Below are 16,084 nucleotides of genomic sequence, written 5' to 3' on the forward strand. Positions count from 1 at the left end.
CAGCGCTCATTGTAGTAACACTGAGAGAGTATGGTGACAGAACATGAGACAGTAAGTCAGCCCTCATTGTAGTAACAGAGAGAGAGAGTATGGTGACAGAACATGAGACAGTAAGTCAGCGCTCATTGTAGTAACACTGAGTATGGTGACAGAACATGAGACAGTAAGTCAGCCCTCATTGTAGTAACAGAGAGAGAGAGTATGGTGACAGAACATGAGACAGTAAGTCAGCGCTCATTGTAGTAACACAGAGAGAGTATGGTGACAGAATATGAGACAGTAAGTCAGCGCTCATTGTAGTAACACAGAGAGAGTATGGTGACAGAACATGAGACAGTAAGTGAGCGCTCATTGTGGTAACACAGAGAGAGTATGGTGACAGAATATGAGACAGTAAGTCAGCGCTCATTGGATAACACAGACAGAGAGTATGGTGACAGAATATGAGACAGTAAGTCAGCGCTCATTGTAGTAACACAGAGAGAGTATGGTGACAGAACATGGGACAGTAAGTCAGCGCTCATTGTAGTAACACAGAGAGAGTATGGTGACAGAACATGAGACAGTAAGTCAGCGCTCATTGTAGTAACACAGAGAGAGAGTATGTTGACAGAACATGAGACAGAAAGTCAGCGCTCATTGTAGTAACACAGAGAGAGAGTATGGTGACAGAACATGAGACAGTAAGTCAGCGCTCATTGTAGTAACACAGAGAGAGAGTATGGTGACAGAACATGAGACAGTAAGTCAGCGCTCATTGTAGTAACAGAGAGAGAGTATCATTGTAGTAACACAAAGAGAGTATGTTGACAGAACATGAGACAGTAAGTCAGCACTCATTGTAGTAACACAGAGTATGGTGACAGAACATGGGACAGTAAGTCAGCGCTCATTGTAGTAACACAGAGAGAGTATGGTGACAGAATATGAGACAGTAAGTCAGCGCTTATTGTAGTAACACAGAGAGAGTATGGTGACAGAACATGGGACAGTATGTCAGCGCTCATTGTAGTAACACAGAGAGAGTACGGAGACAGAACATGAGACAGTAAGTCAGCGCTCATTGTAGTAACACAGAGAGAGTATGGTAACAGAACATGAGACAGTAAGTCAGCGCTCATTGTAGTAACACAGAGAGAGTATGGTGACAGAATATGAGACAGTAAGTCAGCGTTCATTGTAGTAACAGAGAGAGTACGGTGACAGAACATGAGACAGTAAGTCAGCACTCATTGTAGTAACACAGAGAGAGAGAGTATGGTGACAGAATATGAGACAGTAAGTCAGCGCTCATTGTAGTAACACAGAGAGAGTACGGAGACAGAACATGAGACAGTAAGTCAGCACTCATTGTAGTAACACAGAGAGAGAGAGTATGGTGACAGAACATGAGACAGTAAGTCAGCGCTCATTGTAGTAACACAGAGAGAGAGTATGGTGACAGAACATGAGACAGTAAGTCAGCGCTCATTGTAGTAACACAGAGAGAGAGTATGGTGACAGAACATGAGACAGTAAGTCGGCGTTCATTGTAGTAACACAGAGAGAGTACGGAGACAGAACATGAGACAGTAAGTCAGCGCTCATTGTAGTAACACAGAGAGAGTATGGTGACAGAACATGGGACAGTATGTCAGCGCTCATTGTAGTAACACAGAGAGAGAGTATGGTGACAGAACATGAGACAGTAAGTGAGAGCTCATTGTGGTAACACAGAGAGAGAGTATGGTGACAGAATATGAGACAGTAAGTCAGCGCTCATTGGATAACACAGAGAGAGAGTATGGTGACAGAACATGAGACAGTAAGTCAGCGTTCATTGTAGTAACACAGAGAGAGTATGGTGACAGAATATGAGACAGTAAGTCAGCACTCATTGTAGTAACACAGAGAGAGAGAGTATGGTGACAGAACATGAGACAGTAAGTCAGCGTTCAATGTAGTAACACAGAGAGAGAGTATGGTGACAGAACATGAGACAGTAAGTCAGCGTTCATTGTAGTAACAAAGAGAGAGTATGGTGACAGAATATGAGACAGTAAGTCAGCGCTCATTGTAGTAACACAGAGAGAGTATGGTGACAGAATATGAGACAATAAGTCAGCGCTCATTGTAGTAACACAGAGAGAGTATGGTGACAGAACATGAGACAGTAAGTCAGCGTTCATTGTAGTAACACAGAGAGAGTACGGAGACAGAACATGAGACAGTAAGTCAGCGCTCATTGTAGTAACACAGAGAGAGTATGGTGAAAGAACATGGGACAGTAAGTCAGCGCTCATTGTAGTAACACAGAGAGAGTATGGTGACAGAATATGAGACAGTAAGTCAGCGCTCATTGTAGTAACACAGAGAGAGTATGGTGACAGAACATGGGACAGTATGTCAGCGCTCATTGTAGTAACACAGAGAGAGTATGGTGACAGAACATGAGACAGTAAGTCAGCGCTCATTGTAGTAACACAGAGAGAGTATGGTGACAGAACATGAGACAGTAAGTGAGAGCTCATTGTGGTAACACAGAGAGAGTATGGTGACAGAATATGAGACAGTAAGTCAGCGCTCATTGGATAACACAGACAGAGAGTATGGTGACAGAACATGAGACAGTAAGTCAGCGCTCATTGTAGTAACACAGAGAGAGTATGGTGACAGAACATGAGACAGTAAGTCAGCGCTCATTGTAGTAACACAGAGAGAGAGTATGGTGACAGAACATGAGACAGTAAGTCAGCGCTCATTGTAGTAACAGAGAGAGAGAGTATGGTGACAGAACATGAGTCAGTAAGTCAGCACAGATTGTAGTAACACAGAGAGAGTATGGTGACAGAATATGAGACAGTAAGTCAGCGCTCATTGTAGTAACACAGAGAGAGAGTATGGTGACAGAACATGAGACAGTAAGTGAGCGCTCATTGTAGTAACACAGAGAGAGAGTATGGTGACAGAACATGGGACAGTAAGTCAGCGCTCATTGTAGTAACACAGAGAGAGTATGGTAACAGAACATGAGACAGTAAGTCAGCGCTCATTGTAGTAACACAGAGTATGGTGACAGAACATGGGACAGTAAATCAGCGCTCATTGTAGTAACACAGAGAGAGTATGGTGACAGAATATGAGACAGTAGGTCAGCGCTTATTGTAGTAACACAGAGAGAGTATGGTGACAGAATATGAGACAGTAAGTCAGCGCTCATTGGATAACACAGACAGAGAGTATGGTGACAGAACATGAGACAGTAAGTCAGCGTTCATTGTAGTAACACAGAGAGAGTATGGTGACAGAATATGAGACAGTAAGTCAGGACTCATTGTAGTAACACAGAGAGAGAGAGTATGGTGACAGAACATGAGACAGTAAGTCAGCGCTCATTGTAGTAACACAAAGAGAGAGTATGGTAACAGAACATGAGACAGTAAGTCAGCACTCATTGTAGTAACACAGAGAGAGTATGGTGACAGAACATGAGACAGTAAGTCAGCGCTCATTGTAGTAACACAGAGAGAGAGTATGGTGACAGAACATGAGACAGTAAGTCAGCGCTCATTGTAGTAACACAGAGAGAGAATATGGTGACAGAACATGAGACAGTAAGTCAGCGCTCATTGTAGTAACACAGAGAGAGAGTATGGTGACAGAACATGAGACAGTAAGTCAGCACTCATTGTAGTAACAGAGAGAGAGAGTATGGTGACAGAACATGAGACAGTAAGTCAGCGCTCATTGTAGTAACACAGGGAGAGTATGGTGACAGAACATGAGACAGTAAGTCAGCGCTCATTGTAGTAACAGAGAGAGAGTATGGTGACAGAACATGAGACAGTAAGTCAGTGCTCATTGTAGTAACACAGAGAGAGTATGGTGACAGAACATGAGACAGTAAGTCAGCGCTCATTGTAGTAACAGAGAGAGAGTATGGTGACAGAACATGAGACAGTAAGTCAGCGCTCATTGTAGTAACACAGAAAGAGTATGGTGACATAATATGAGACAGTAAGTCAGCACTCATTGTAGTAACACAGAGAGAGAGTATGGTGACAGAACATGAGAGAGTAAGTCAGCGCTCATTGTAGTAACAGAGAGAGAGTATGGTGACAGAACATGAGACAGTAAAGTCAGCGCTCATTGTAGTAACAGAGAGAGAGAGTATGGTGACAGAACATGAGACAGTAAGTCAGAGCTCATTGTAGTAACACAGAGAGAGAGTATGGTGACAGAACATGAGACAGTAAGTCAGCGCTCATTGTAGTAACACAGAGAGAGAGTATGGTGACAGAACATGAGACAGTAAGTCAGCACTCATTGTAGTAACACAGAGAGAGAGAGTATCATTGTAGTAACACAGAGAGAGTATGGTAACAGAACATGAGACAGTAAGTCAGTACTCATTGTAGTAACATAGAGAGTATGGTGACAGAACATGGGACAGTAAGTCAGCACTCATTGTAGTAACACAGAGAGAGAGTATAGTGACAGAACATGAGACAGTAAGTCAGCACTCATTGTAGTAACACAGAGAGAGTATGGTGACAGAATATGAGACAGTAAGTCAGCGCTCATTGTAGTAACACAGAGAGAGAGTATGGTGACAGAACATTAGACAGTAAGTCAGCGCTCATTGTAGTAACACAGAGAGAGAGTATGGTGACAGAACATGAGACAGTAAGTCCGCACTCATTGTAGTAACACAGAGAGAGTATGGTGATAGAACATGAGACAGTAAGTCAGCGCTCATTGTAGTAACACAGAGAGAGAGTATGGTGACAGAACATGAGACAGTAAGTCCGCACTCATTGTAGTAACACAGAGAGAGTATGGTAACAGAACATGGGACAGTAAGTCAGCGCTCATTGTAGTAACACAGAGAGAGTATGGTGACAGAACATGAGACAGTAAGTCAGCGCTCATTGTAGTAACAGAGAGAGAGTATGGTGACAGAACATGAGACAGTAAGTCAGCACTCATTGTAGTAACACAGAGAGAGTATTGTGACAGAACATGAGACAGTAAGTCAGCGCTCATTGTAGTAACACAGAGAGAGAGTATGGTGACAGAATATGAGACAGTAAGTCAGCGCTCATTGTAGTAACACAGAGAGAGTATGGTGACAGAACATGAGACAGTAAGTCAGCGCTCATTGTAGTAACAGAGAGAGAGTATGGTGACAGAACATGAGACAGTAAGTCAGAACTCATTGTAGTAACACAGAGAGAGTACGGTGACAGAATATGAGACAGTAAGTCAGCGCTCATTGTAGTAACACAGAGAGAGAGTATGGTGACAGAATATGAGACAGTAAGTCAGCGCTCATTGTAGTAACACAGAGAGAGTATGGTGACAGAATATGAGACAGTAAGTCAGCGCTCATTGTAGTAACACAGAGAGAGAGTATGGTGACAGAACATGAGATAGTAAGTCAGCGCTCATTGTAGTAACACAGAGAGAGAGTATGGTGACAGAACATGAGACAGTAAGTCCGCACTCATTGTAGTAACACAGAGAGAGTATGGTGACAGAACATGAGACAGTAAGTCAGCGCTCATTGTAGTAACACAGAGAGAGAGTATGGTGACAGAACATGAGACAGTAAGTCCGCACTCATTGTAGTAACACAGAGAGAGTATGGTGACAGAACATGAGACAGTAAGTCAGCGCTCATTGTAGTAACACAGAGAGAGTACGGTGACAGAATAAGAGACAGTTAGTCAGCGCTCACTGTAGTAACACAGAGAGAGAGTATGGTGACAGAACATGAGACAGTAAGTCAGCGCTCATTGTAGTAACACAGAGAGAGAGTATGGTGACAGAACATGAGACAGTAAGTCAGCACTCATTGTAGTAACAGAGAGAGAGAGTATGGTGACAGAACATGAGACAGTAAGTCAGCGCTCATTGTAGTAACAGAGAGAGTATGGTGACAGAACATGAGACAGTAAGTCAGCGCTCATTGTAGTAACACAGAGAGAGAGTATGGTGACAGAACATGAGACAGTAAGTCAGCGCTCATTGTAGTAACACAGAGAGAGTATCATTGTAGTAACACAGAGAGAGTATCATTGTAGTAACACAGATAGAGAGAGTATGGTGACAGAACATGAGACAGTAATTCAGCGCTCATTGTAGTAACACAGAGAGAGAGTATGGTGACAGAACATGAGACAGTAAGTCCGCACTCATTGTAGTAACACAGAGAGAGTATGGTGACAGAACATGAGACAGTAAGTCCGCACTCATTGTAGTAACACAGAGAGAGTATGGTGACAGAACATGAGACAGTTAGTCAGCGCTCATTGTAGTAACACAGAGAGAGTATGGTGACAGAAAATGAGACAGTAAGTCAGCGTTCATTGTAGTAACACAGAGAGAGTATGGTGACAGAACATGAGACAGTAAGTCAGCGCTCATTGTAGTAACACAGAGAGAGTATGGTGACAGAACATGAGACAGTTAGTCAGCGCTCATTGTAGTAACACAGAGAGAGTATGGTGACAGAATATGAGACAGTAAGTCAGCGCTCATTGTAGTAACAGAGAGAGAGTATGGTGACAGAACATGAGACAGTAAGTCAGCGCTCATTGTAGTAACACAGAGAAAGTATGGTGACAGAACATGAGACAGTAAGTCCGCACTCATTGTAGTAACACAGAGAGAGTATGGTGACAGAATATGAGACAGTAAGTCAGCGCTCATTGTAGTAACACAGAGAGAGTATGGTGACAGAACATGAGACAGTAAGTCAGCACTCATTGTAGTAACACAGAGAGAGTATGGTGACAGAACATGAGACAGTAAGTCAGCACTCATTGTAGTAACACAGAGAGAGAGTATGGTGACAGAACATGAGACAGTAAGTCAGCGCTCATTGTAGTAACACAGAGAGAGTATGGTGACAGAACATGAGACAGTAAGTCAGCGCTCATTGTAGTAACACAGAGAGAGAGTATGGTGACAGAACATGAGACAGTAAGTCAGCACTCATTGTAGTAACACAGAGAGAGAGTATGGTGACAGAACATGAGACAGTAAGTCAGCACTCATTGTAGTAACACAGAGAGAGTATGGTGACAGAACATGAGACAGTAAGTCAGCGCTCATTGTAGTAACACAGAGAGTGAGTATTGTGACAGAACATGAGACAGTAAGTCAGCGCTCATTGTAGTAACACAGAGAGAGTATGGTGACAGAAAATGAGACAGTAAGTCAGCGCTCATTGTAGTAACACAGAGAGAGAGTATGGTGACAGAATATGAGACAGTAAGTCAGCGCTCATTGTAGTAACACAGAGAGAGTATGGTGACAGAATATGAGACAGTAAGTCAGCGCTCATTGTAGTAACACAGAGAGTATGGTGACAGAACATTAGACAGTAAGTCAGCGCTCATTGTAGTAACACAGAGAGAGAGTATGGTGACAGAACATGAGACAGTAAGTCCGCACTCATTGTAGTAACACAGAGAGAGTATGGTGATAGAACATGAGACAGTAAGTCAGCGCTCATTGTAGTAACACAGAGAGAGAGTATGGTGACAGAACATGAGACAGTAAGTCCGCACTCATTGTAGTAACACAGAGAGAGTATGGTGACAGAACATGGGACAGTAAGTCAGCGCTCATTGTAGTAACACAGAGAGAGTACGGTGACAGAATATGAGACAGTAAGTCAGCGCTCATTGTAGTAACACAGAGAGAGAGTATGGTGACAGAACATGAGACAGTAAGTCAGCGCTCAATGTAGTAACACAGAGAGAGTATGGTGACAGAATATGAGACAGTAAGTCAGCGCTCATTGTAGTAACACAGAGAGAGAGTATGGTGACAGAACATGAGACAGTAAGTCAGCGCTCATTGTAGTAACACAGAGAGAGTATGGTGACAGAACATGAGACAGTAAGTCAGCGCTCATTGTAGTAACACAGAGAGAGAGTATGGTGACAGAACATGAGACAGTAAGTCAGCACTCATTGTAGTAACACAGAGAGAGAGTATGGTGACAGAACATGAGACAGTAAGTCAGCACTCATTGTAGTAACACAGAGAGAGTATGGTGACAGAACATGAGACAGTAAGTCAGCGCTCATTGTAGTAACACAGAGAGTGAGTATGGTGACAGAACATGAGACAGTAAGTCAGCGCTCATTGTAGTAACACAGAGAGAGTATGGTGACAGAATATGAGACAGTAAGTCAGCGCTCATTGTAGTAACACAGAGAGTGAGTATGGTGACAGAACATGAGACAGTAAGTCAGCGCTCATTGTAGTAACAGAGAGAGAGTATGGTGACAGAACATGAGACAGTAAGTCAGCACTCATTGTAGTAACAGAGAGAGAGTATGGTGACAGAACATGAGACAGTAAGTCAGCACTCATTGTAGTAACACAGAGAGAGTACGGTGACAGAACATGAGACAGTAAGTCAGCACTCATTGTAGTAACACAGAGAGAGTACGGTGACAGAATATGAGACAGTAAGTCAGCGCTCATTGTAGTAACACAGAGAGAGTACGGTGACAGAATATGAGACAGTAAGTCAGCGCTCATTGTAGTAACACAGAGAGAGTATGGTGACAGAAAATGAGACAGTAAGTCAGCGCTCATTGTAGTAACAGAGAGAGAGTATGGTGACAGAACATGAGACAGTAAGTCAGCGCTCATTGTAGTAACACAGAGAGAGAGTATGGTGACAGAACATGAGACAGTAAGTCAGCACTCATTGTAGTAACAGAGAGAGAGTATGGTGACAGAACATGAGACAGTAAGTCAGCGCTCATTGTAGTAACACAGAGAGAGTATGGTGACAGAACATGAGACAGTAAGTCAGCACTCATTGTAGTAACACAGAGAGAGAGTATGGTGACAGAACATGAGACAGTAAGTCAGCACTCATTGTAGTAACAGAGAGAGAGTATGGTGACAGAACATGAGACAGTAAGTCAGCACTCATTGTAGTAACACAGAGAGAGAGTATGGTGACAGAACATGAGACAGTAAGTCAGCACTCATTGTAGTAACACAGAGAGAGTACGGTGACAGAACATGAGACAGTAAGTCAGCGCTCATTGTAGTAACACAGAGAGTGAGTATGGTGACAGAACATGAGACAGTAAGTCAGCGCTCATTGTAGTAACACAGAGAGAGTATGGTGACAGAAAATGAGACAGTAAGTCAGCGCTCATTGTAGTAACAGAGAGAGAGTATGGTGACAGAACATGAGACAGTAAGTCAGCGCTCATTGTAGTAACACAGAGAGAGTATGGTGACAGAACATGAGACAGTAAGTCAGCGCTCATTGTAGTAACACAGAGAGAGAGTATGGTGACAGAACATGAGACAGTAAGTCAGCACTCATTGTAGTAACAGAGAGAGTATGGTGACAGAACATGAGACAGTAAGTCCGCTGAGCTCTCAGCAGTGGTCACCCCAGATTAGGGTGACGGTCAGGGTGACTGTGCTCCTTCCAGGCCTGGCAGCGTAGTGTGACTGCAGACACGGGGGTATATTTCCTAAAGTGTGAGGTTTTTGTTTTGTTTTTTTAGACGTGGCGATGTTGCCCATAGCAACTAATCAGATTTTAGCCTTTATCTTCTAGGAGGTGCTAAATGAATGATAAATAGAATCTGACTGGTTGCTATGGGCAATATGTCCACACTTCAGTAAATATTAGTGATGAGCGGGTTCGGTTTCTCGGAAACCGAACCCCCCCGAACTTCAGCCTTTTTACACGGGTCCGAGCCGTACTCGGATTCTCCCGTGTGGCTCGGGTAAACCGAGCGCGCCCGAACGTCATCATCCCGCTGTCGGATTCTCGCGAGATTCGGATTCTATATAAGCAGCCGCGCGTCGCCGCCATTTTCACACGTGCATTGAGATTGATAGGGAGAGGACGTGGCTGGCGTCCTCTCCGTTTATATAGTTATAGTAGTTAGTTGATCTGATTGATTGCTACTGCTTAGCTTATTGTGGGGAGGATTGGGGAGCAGCTGTTAGGAGTACAGTGCAGAGTTTTGCTAGTTTTTTTTTTATCCGTTCTCTGCCTGAAAAAAACGCTCCATACCATATCTGTGCTCAGTGTGCTGCATGATATATCTGACTGTGCTGAGTGCTCACACTGCTTAATTGTGGGGGAGACTGGGGAGCAGCTATAGCAGGAGTACAGTGCACAGTTTTGCTGACAGTGACCACCAGTATACGTTTGTCTGCCTGAAAAACACTCCTGTGGTGTCTTTTTTTCTTTATACTATAAGTATAAACGCAGTCTGCTGACAGTGTCCACCAGGTCCATTATACTGTATATAGCAGTACGGTAGGCCACTGCTGTACCTACCTCTGTGTCTTCAGTCACTCGTCGTCATACATAAAGTATACTATCCATCCATCTACATTGTATACCTGTGGTGTCTTTTTTTCTTTATACTATAAACGCAGTCTGCTGACAGTGTCCACCAGGTCCATTATACTGTATATAGCAGTACGGTAGGCCACTGCTGTACCTACCTCTGTGTCTTCAGTCACTCGTCGTCATACATAAAGTATACTATCCATCCATCTACATTGTATACCTGTGGTGTCTTTTTTCTTTATACTATAAACGCAGTCTGCTGATAGTGTCCACCAGGTCCATTATACTGTATATAGCAGTACGGTAGGCCAATATGGAGAACAAAAATGTGGAGGTTAAAAAAATAGGGAAAGATCAAGATCCACTTCCACCTCGTGCTGAAGCTGCTGCCACTAGTCATGGCCGAGACGATGAAATGCCATCAACGTCGTCTGCCAAGGCCGATGCCCAATGTCATAGTACAGAGCATGTAAAATCCAAAACACAAAAGATCAGTAAAAAAATGACCCAAAAATCAAAATTAAAAGCGTCTGAGGAGAAGCGTAAACTTGCCAATATGCCATTTACGACACGGAGTGGCAAGGAACGGCTGAGGCCCTGGCCTATGTTCATGGCTAGTGGTTCAGCTTCACATGAGGATGAAAGCACTCAGCCTCTCGCTAGAAAAATGAAAAGACTTAAGCTGGCAAAAGCACAGCAAAGAACTGTGCGTTCTTCGAAATCACAAATTCCCAAGGAGAGTCCAATTGTGTCGGTTGTGATGCCTGACCTTCCCAACACAGGACAGGAAGAGCTTGCGCCTTCCACCATTTGCACGCCCCCTGCAAGTGCTGGAAGGAGCACCCGCAGTCCAGTTCCTGATAGTCAAATTGAAGATGTCACTGTTGAAGTACACCAGGATGAGGATATGGGTGTTGCTGGCGCTGGGGAGGAAATTGACAAGGAGGATTCTGATGGTGAGGTGGTTTGTTTAAGTCAGGCACCCGGGGAGACACCTGTTGTCCGTGGGAGGAATATGGCCATTGACATGCCTGGTCAAAATACCAAAAAAAAACAGCTCTTCGGTGTGGAATTATTTCAACACAAATGCGGACAACAGGTGTCAAGCCGTGTGTTGCCTTTGTCAAGCTGTAATAAGTAGGGGTAAGGACGTTAACCACCTCGGAACATCCTCCCTTATACGTCACCTGCAGCACATTCATCATAAGTCAGTGACAAGTTCAAAAACTTTGGGCGACAGCGGAAGCAGTCCACTGACCACTAAATCCCTTCCTCTTGTAACCAAGCTCCTGCAAACCACACCACCAACTCCCTCAGTGTCAATTTCCTCCTTACCCAGGAAAGCCAATAGTCCTGCAGGCCATGTCACTGGCAAGTCTGACGAGTCCTCTCCTGCCTGGGATTCCTCCGATGCATCCTTGAGTGCAACGCCTACTGCTGCTGGCGCTGCTGTTGTTGCTGCTGGGAGTCGATCGTCATCCCAGAGGGGAAGTCGGAAGACCACTTGTACTACTTCCAGTAAGCAATTGACTGTCCAACAGTCCTTTGCGAGGAAGATGAAATATCACAGCAGTCATCCTGCTGCAAAGCGGATAACTGAGGCCTTGGCAGCCTGGGCGGTGAGAAACGTGGTTCCGGTATCCATCGTTAATTCAGAGCCAACTAGAGACTTGATTGAGGTACTGTGTCCCCGGTACCAAATACCATCTAGGTTCCATTTCTCTAGGCAGGCGATACCGAAAATGTACACAGACCTCAGAAAAAGAGTCACCAGTGTCCTAAAAAATGCAGTTGTACCCAATGTCCACTTAACCACGGACATGTGGACAAGTGGAGCAGAGCAGACTCAGGACTACATGACTGTGACAGCCCACTGGGTAGATGTATTGCCTCCCGCTGCAAGAACAGCAGCGGCGGCACCAGTAGCAGCATCTCACAAACGCCAACTCGTTCCTAGGCAGGCTACGCTTTGTATCACCGCTTTCCAGAATACGCACACAGCTGAAAACCTCTTACGGCAACTGAGGAAGATCATCGCAGAATGGCTTACCCCAATTGGACTCTCCTGGGGATTTGTGGCATCGGACAACGCCAGCAATATTGTGCGTGCATTACATCTGGGCAAATTCCAGCACGTCCCATGTTTTGCACATACCTTGAATTTGGTGGTGCAGAATTATTTAAAAAACGACAGGGGCGTGCAAGAGATGCTGTCGGTGGCCAGAAGAATTGCGGGCAACTTTCGGCGTACAGGCACCGCGTACAGAAGACTGGAGCACCACCAAAAACACCTGAACCTGCCCTGCCATCATCTGAAGCAAGAGGTGGTAACGAGGTGGAATTCAACCCTCTATATGCTTCAGAGGATGGAGGAGCAGCAAAAGGCCATTCAAGCCTATACATCTGGCCACGATATAGGCAAAGGAGGTGGAATGCACCTGACTCAAGCGCAGTGGAGAATGATTTCAACGTTGTGCAAGGTTCTGCAACCTTTTGAACTTGCCACACGTGAAGTCAGTTCAGACACTGCCAGCCTGAGTCAGGTCATTCCCCTCATCAGGCTTTTGCAGAAGAAGCTGGAGACATTGAAGGAGGAGCTAAAACAGAGCGATTCCGCTAGGCATGTGGGACTTGTGGATGGAGCCTTTCATTCGCTTAACCAGGATTCACGGGTGGTCAATCTGTTGAAATCAGAGCACTACATTTTGGGCACCGTGCTCGATCCTAGATTTAAAACCTACGTTGTATCTCTCTTTCCGGCAGACACAAGCCTGCAGAGGTTCAAAGACCTGCTGGTGAGAAAATTGTCAAGTCAAGCGGAACGTGACCCGTCAAGATCTCCTCCTTCACATTCTCCCGCAACTGGGGGTGCGAGGAAAAGGCTACGAATTCCGAGCCCACCCGCTGGCGGTGATGCAGGGCAGCCTGGAGCGAGTGCTGACATCTGGTCCGGACTGAAGGACCTGCCAACGATTACTGACATGTCGTCTACTGTCACTGCATATGATTCTCTCACCATTGAAAGAATGGTGGAGGATTATATGAGTGACCGCATCCAAGTAGGCACGTCAGACAGTCCGTACGTATACTGGCAGGAAAAAGAGGCAATTTGGAGGCCCTTGCACAAACTGGCTTTATTCTACCTAAATTGCCCTCCCTCCAGTGTGTACTCCGAAAGAGTGTTTAGTGCCGCCGCTCACCTTGTCAGCAATCGGCGTACGAGGTTACTTCCAGAGAATGTGGAGAAGATGATGTTCATTAAAATGAATTATAATCAATTCCTCCGTGGAGACATTCACCAGCAGCAATTGCCTCCAGAAAGTACACAGGGAGCTGTGATGGTGGATTCCAGTGGGGACGAATTAATAATCTGTGAGGAGGGGGATGTACACAGTGAAAGGGGTGAGGAATCGGAGGATGATGATGAGGTGGACATCTTGCCTCTGTAGAGCCAGTTTGTGCAAGGAGAGATTGACTGCTTCTTTTTTGGTGGGGGCCCAAACCAACCAGTCATTTCAGTCACAGTCGTGTGGCAGACCCTGTCGCTGAAATGATGGGTTCGTTAAAGTGTGCATGTCCTGTTTATACAATATAAGGGTGGGTGGGAGGGCCCAAGGACAATTCCATCTTGCACCTCTTTTTTCTTTCATTTTTCTTTGCGTCATGTGCTGTTTGGGGAGTATTTTTTTGAAGGGCCATCCTGCGTGACACTGCAGTGCCACTCCTAGATGGGCCAGGTGTTTGTGTCGGCCACTTGGGTTGCTTATCTTAGTCACACAGCTACCTCATTGCGCCTCTTTTTTTCTTTGCGTCATGTGCTGTTTGGGGAGTATTTTTTTGAAGGGCCATCCTGCGTGACACTGCAGTGCCACTCCTAGATGGGCCAGGTGTTTGTGTCGGCCACTTGGGTCGCTTATCTTAGTCACACAGCTACCTCATTGCGCCTATTTTTTTTCTTTGCGTCATGTGCTGTTTGGGGAGTATTTTTTTGAAGGGCCATCCTGCGTGACACTGTAGTGCCACTCCTAGATGGGCCAGGTGTTTGTGTCGGCCACTTGGGTCGCTTAGCTTAGTCACACAGCTACCTCGGTGCAAATTTTAGGACTAAAAATAATATTGTGAGGTGTTCAGAATAGACTGAAAATGAGTGGAAATTATGGTTATTGAGGTTAATAATACTATGGGATCAAAATGACCCCCAAATTCTATGATTTAAGCTGTTTTTTAGGGTTTTTTGAAAAACACCCGAATCCAAAACACACCCGAATCCGACAAAAAAATTTCGGTGAGGTTTTGCCAAAACGCGTTCGAACCCAAAACACGGCCGCGGAACCGAACCCAAAACCCGAAAAATTTCCGGTGCACATCACTAGTAAATATACCTGTGTCTTGGTCAGATGAGCCATCGGGGAGCAATGTGACTGCTCCCATCCGTCCTTGGTTCCAGGTTGCATAGAAGCTGCAGGAGCTTTCTAGCCACGACGCTTGGAGTCTGGCACTGAGAACATGGAGGAGGAGAACAGGGAAGCCGGTGAAACGCCCCCACGGCTTGGAGTATTGGGAGGGGCAGAGGTAGTGCTAATGAGTCCCCGGATCCTTCACCCTCCAGCAGAGCAGCAAGTGACGCATGCCCCAATAGAAAACAGAGAGTTGTGGTAAATGGAGTGCATTCACAGGAGGGAAATGTTACCAGTGGAGTACCCCAGGGATCTGTACTTGGACCAGTGCTTTTTAATATCTTTATTGGTGACATTGCAAATGGCATTAAAGGGAAAGTATGCCTTTTTGCAGATGACACAAAGGTATGCAACAGGGTAGACACACCAGGTGGGGTAAAACAAATGATTGAGGATCTAGGTAGACTAGAGGAATGGTCAAGAGTCTGGCAATTACAGTTTAATGCCAAAAAATGCAAAATCATGCACTTGGGTCTCAAAAATCCTAAAGCTAAATACAGTATTAATGGCACTATACTGGAAACTACTGAGGAGGAAAGGGATCTAGGAGTCACTATTTCAGATGACTTAAAGGCAGGTAAGCAATGTAACACAGCAATGAGGAAGGCTAGTCAGATGCTTGGTTGCATTGGGAGAGGAATCAGCAGCAGAAAGAAAGAAGTAATAATGCCACTGTATAGGTCATTGGTACGGCCCATCTAGAATACTGTGTCCAGTTCTGGAGGCCATATCTTCAAAAGGATATTAATACATTAGAAACTGTACAAAGGAGGGCAACTAAAATGGTGCATGGCCTACATCACAAAACATACCCAGAAAGACTAAGAAATCTCAATATGTATAGTTTGGAGCAGAGAAGGGAAAGGGGGGACATGATAGAAACTTTCAAATATATGAAGGGTTTTAACAAAGTCCAGGAGGGAAACATTCTCCAAATGAAGAGAAGCAATAGGACACGAGGACATGCACTGAGACTGGAGGGGGGGAGGTTCAGGGGAAATTTGCGGAAAAATAATTTCACAGAAAGGGTAGTGGACAAGTGGAATAGCCTCCCATCAGAGGTGGTAGAGGCTAAGACAGTAGAGCAATTTAAACATGCATGGGATAGACATAAAAATAGCCTTACAAAGAAATAAGGATCAAATAAGGTTAGAGCTAAAAATAATATAAAAAAAAAAAAAAAAGGGGCAGACTAGATGGGCCAAGTGGTTCTTATCTGCCGACAAATTCTATGTTTCTATGTTTAATACAAGATGGTGGAGAAGTGCAGTGGGAGACAGCAGCATAC

At 44.7% G+C, this 16,084-nt stretch overlaps 1 protein-coding gene across 2 annotated transcripts in view; it reads right to left on the reverse strand.

Annotated features, from left to right (window-relative positions):
• Nucleotides 1–16,084, reverse strand: part of CC2D1B (coiled-coil and C2 domain containing 1B) — a 408,633-nt gene that overhangs the window by 351,181 nt on the left and 41,368 nt on the right. The window lies entirely within an intron of this gene.

The sequence above is a fragment of the Pseudophryne corroboree genome, chromosome 9 (assembly GCF_028390025.1).
Source record: "Pseudophryne corroboree isolate aPseCor3 chromosome 9, aPseCor3.hap2, whole genome shotgun sequence".
Taxonomy (NCBI): domain Eukaryota; kingdom Metazoa; phylum Chordata; class Amphibia; order Anura; family Myobatrachidae; genus Pseudophryne; species Pseudophryne corroboree.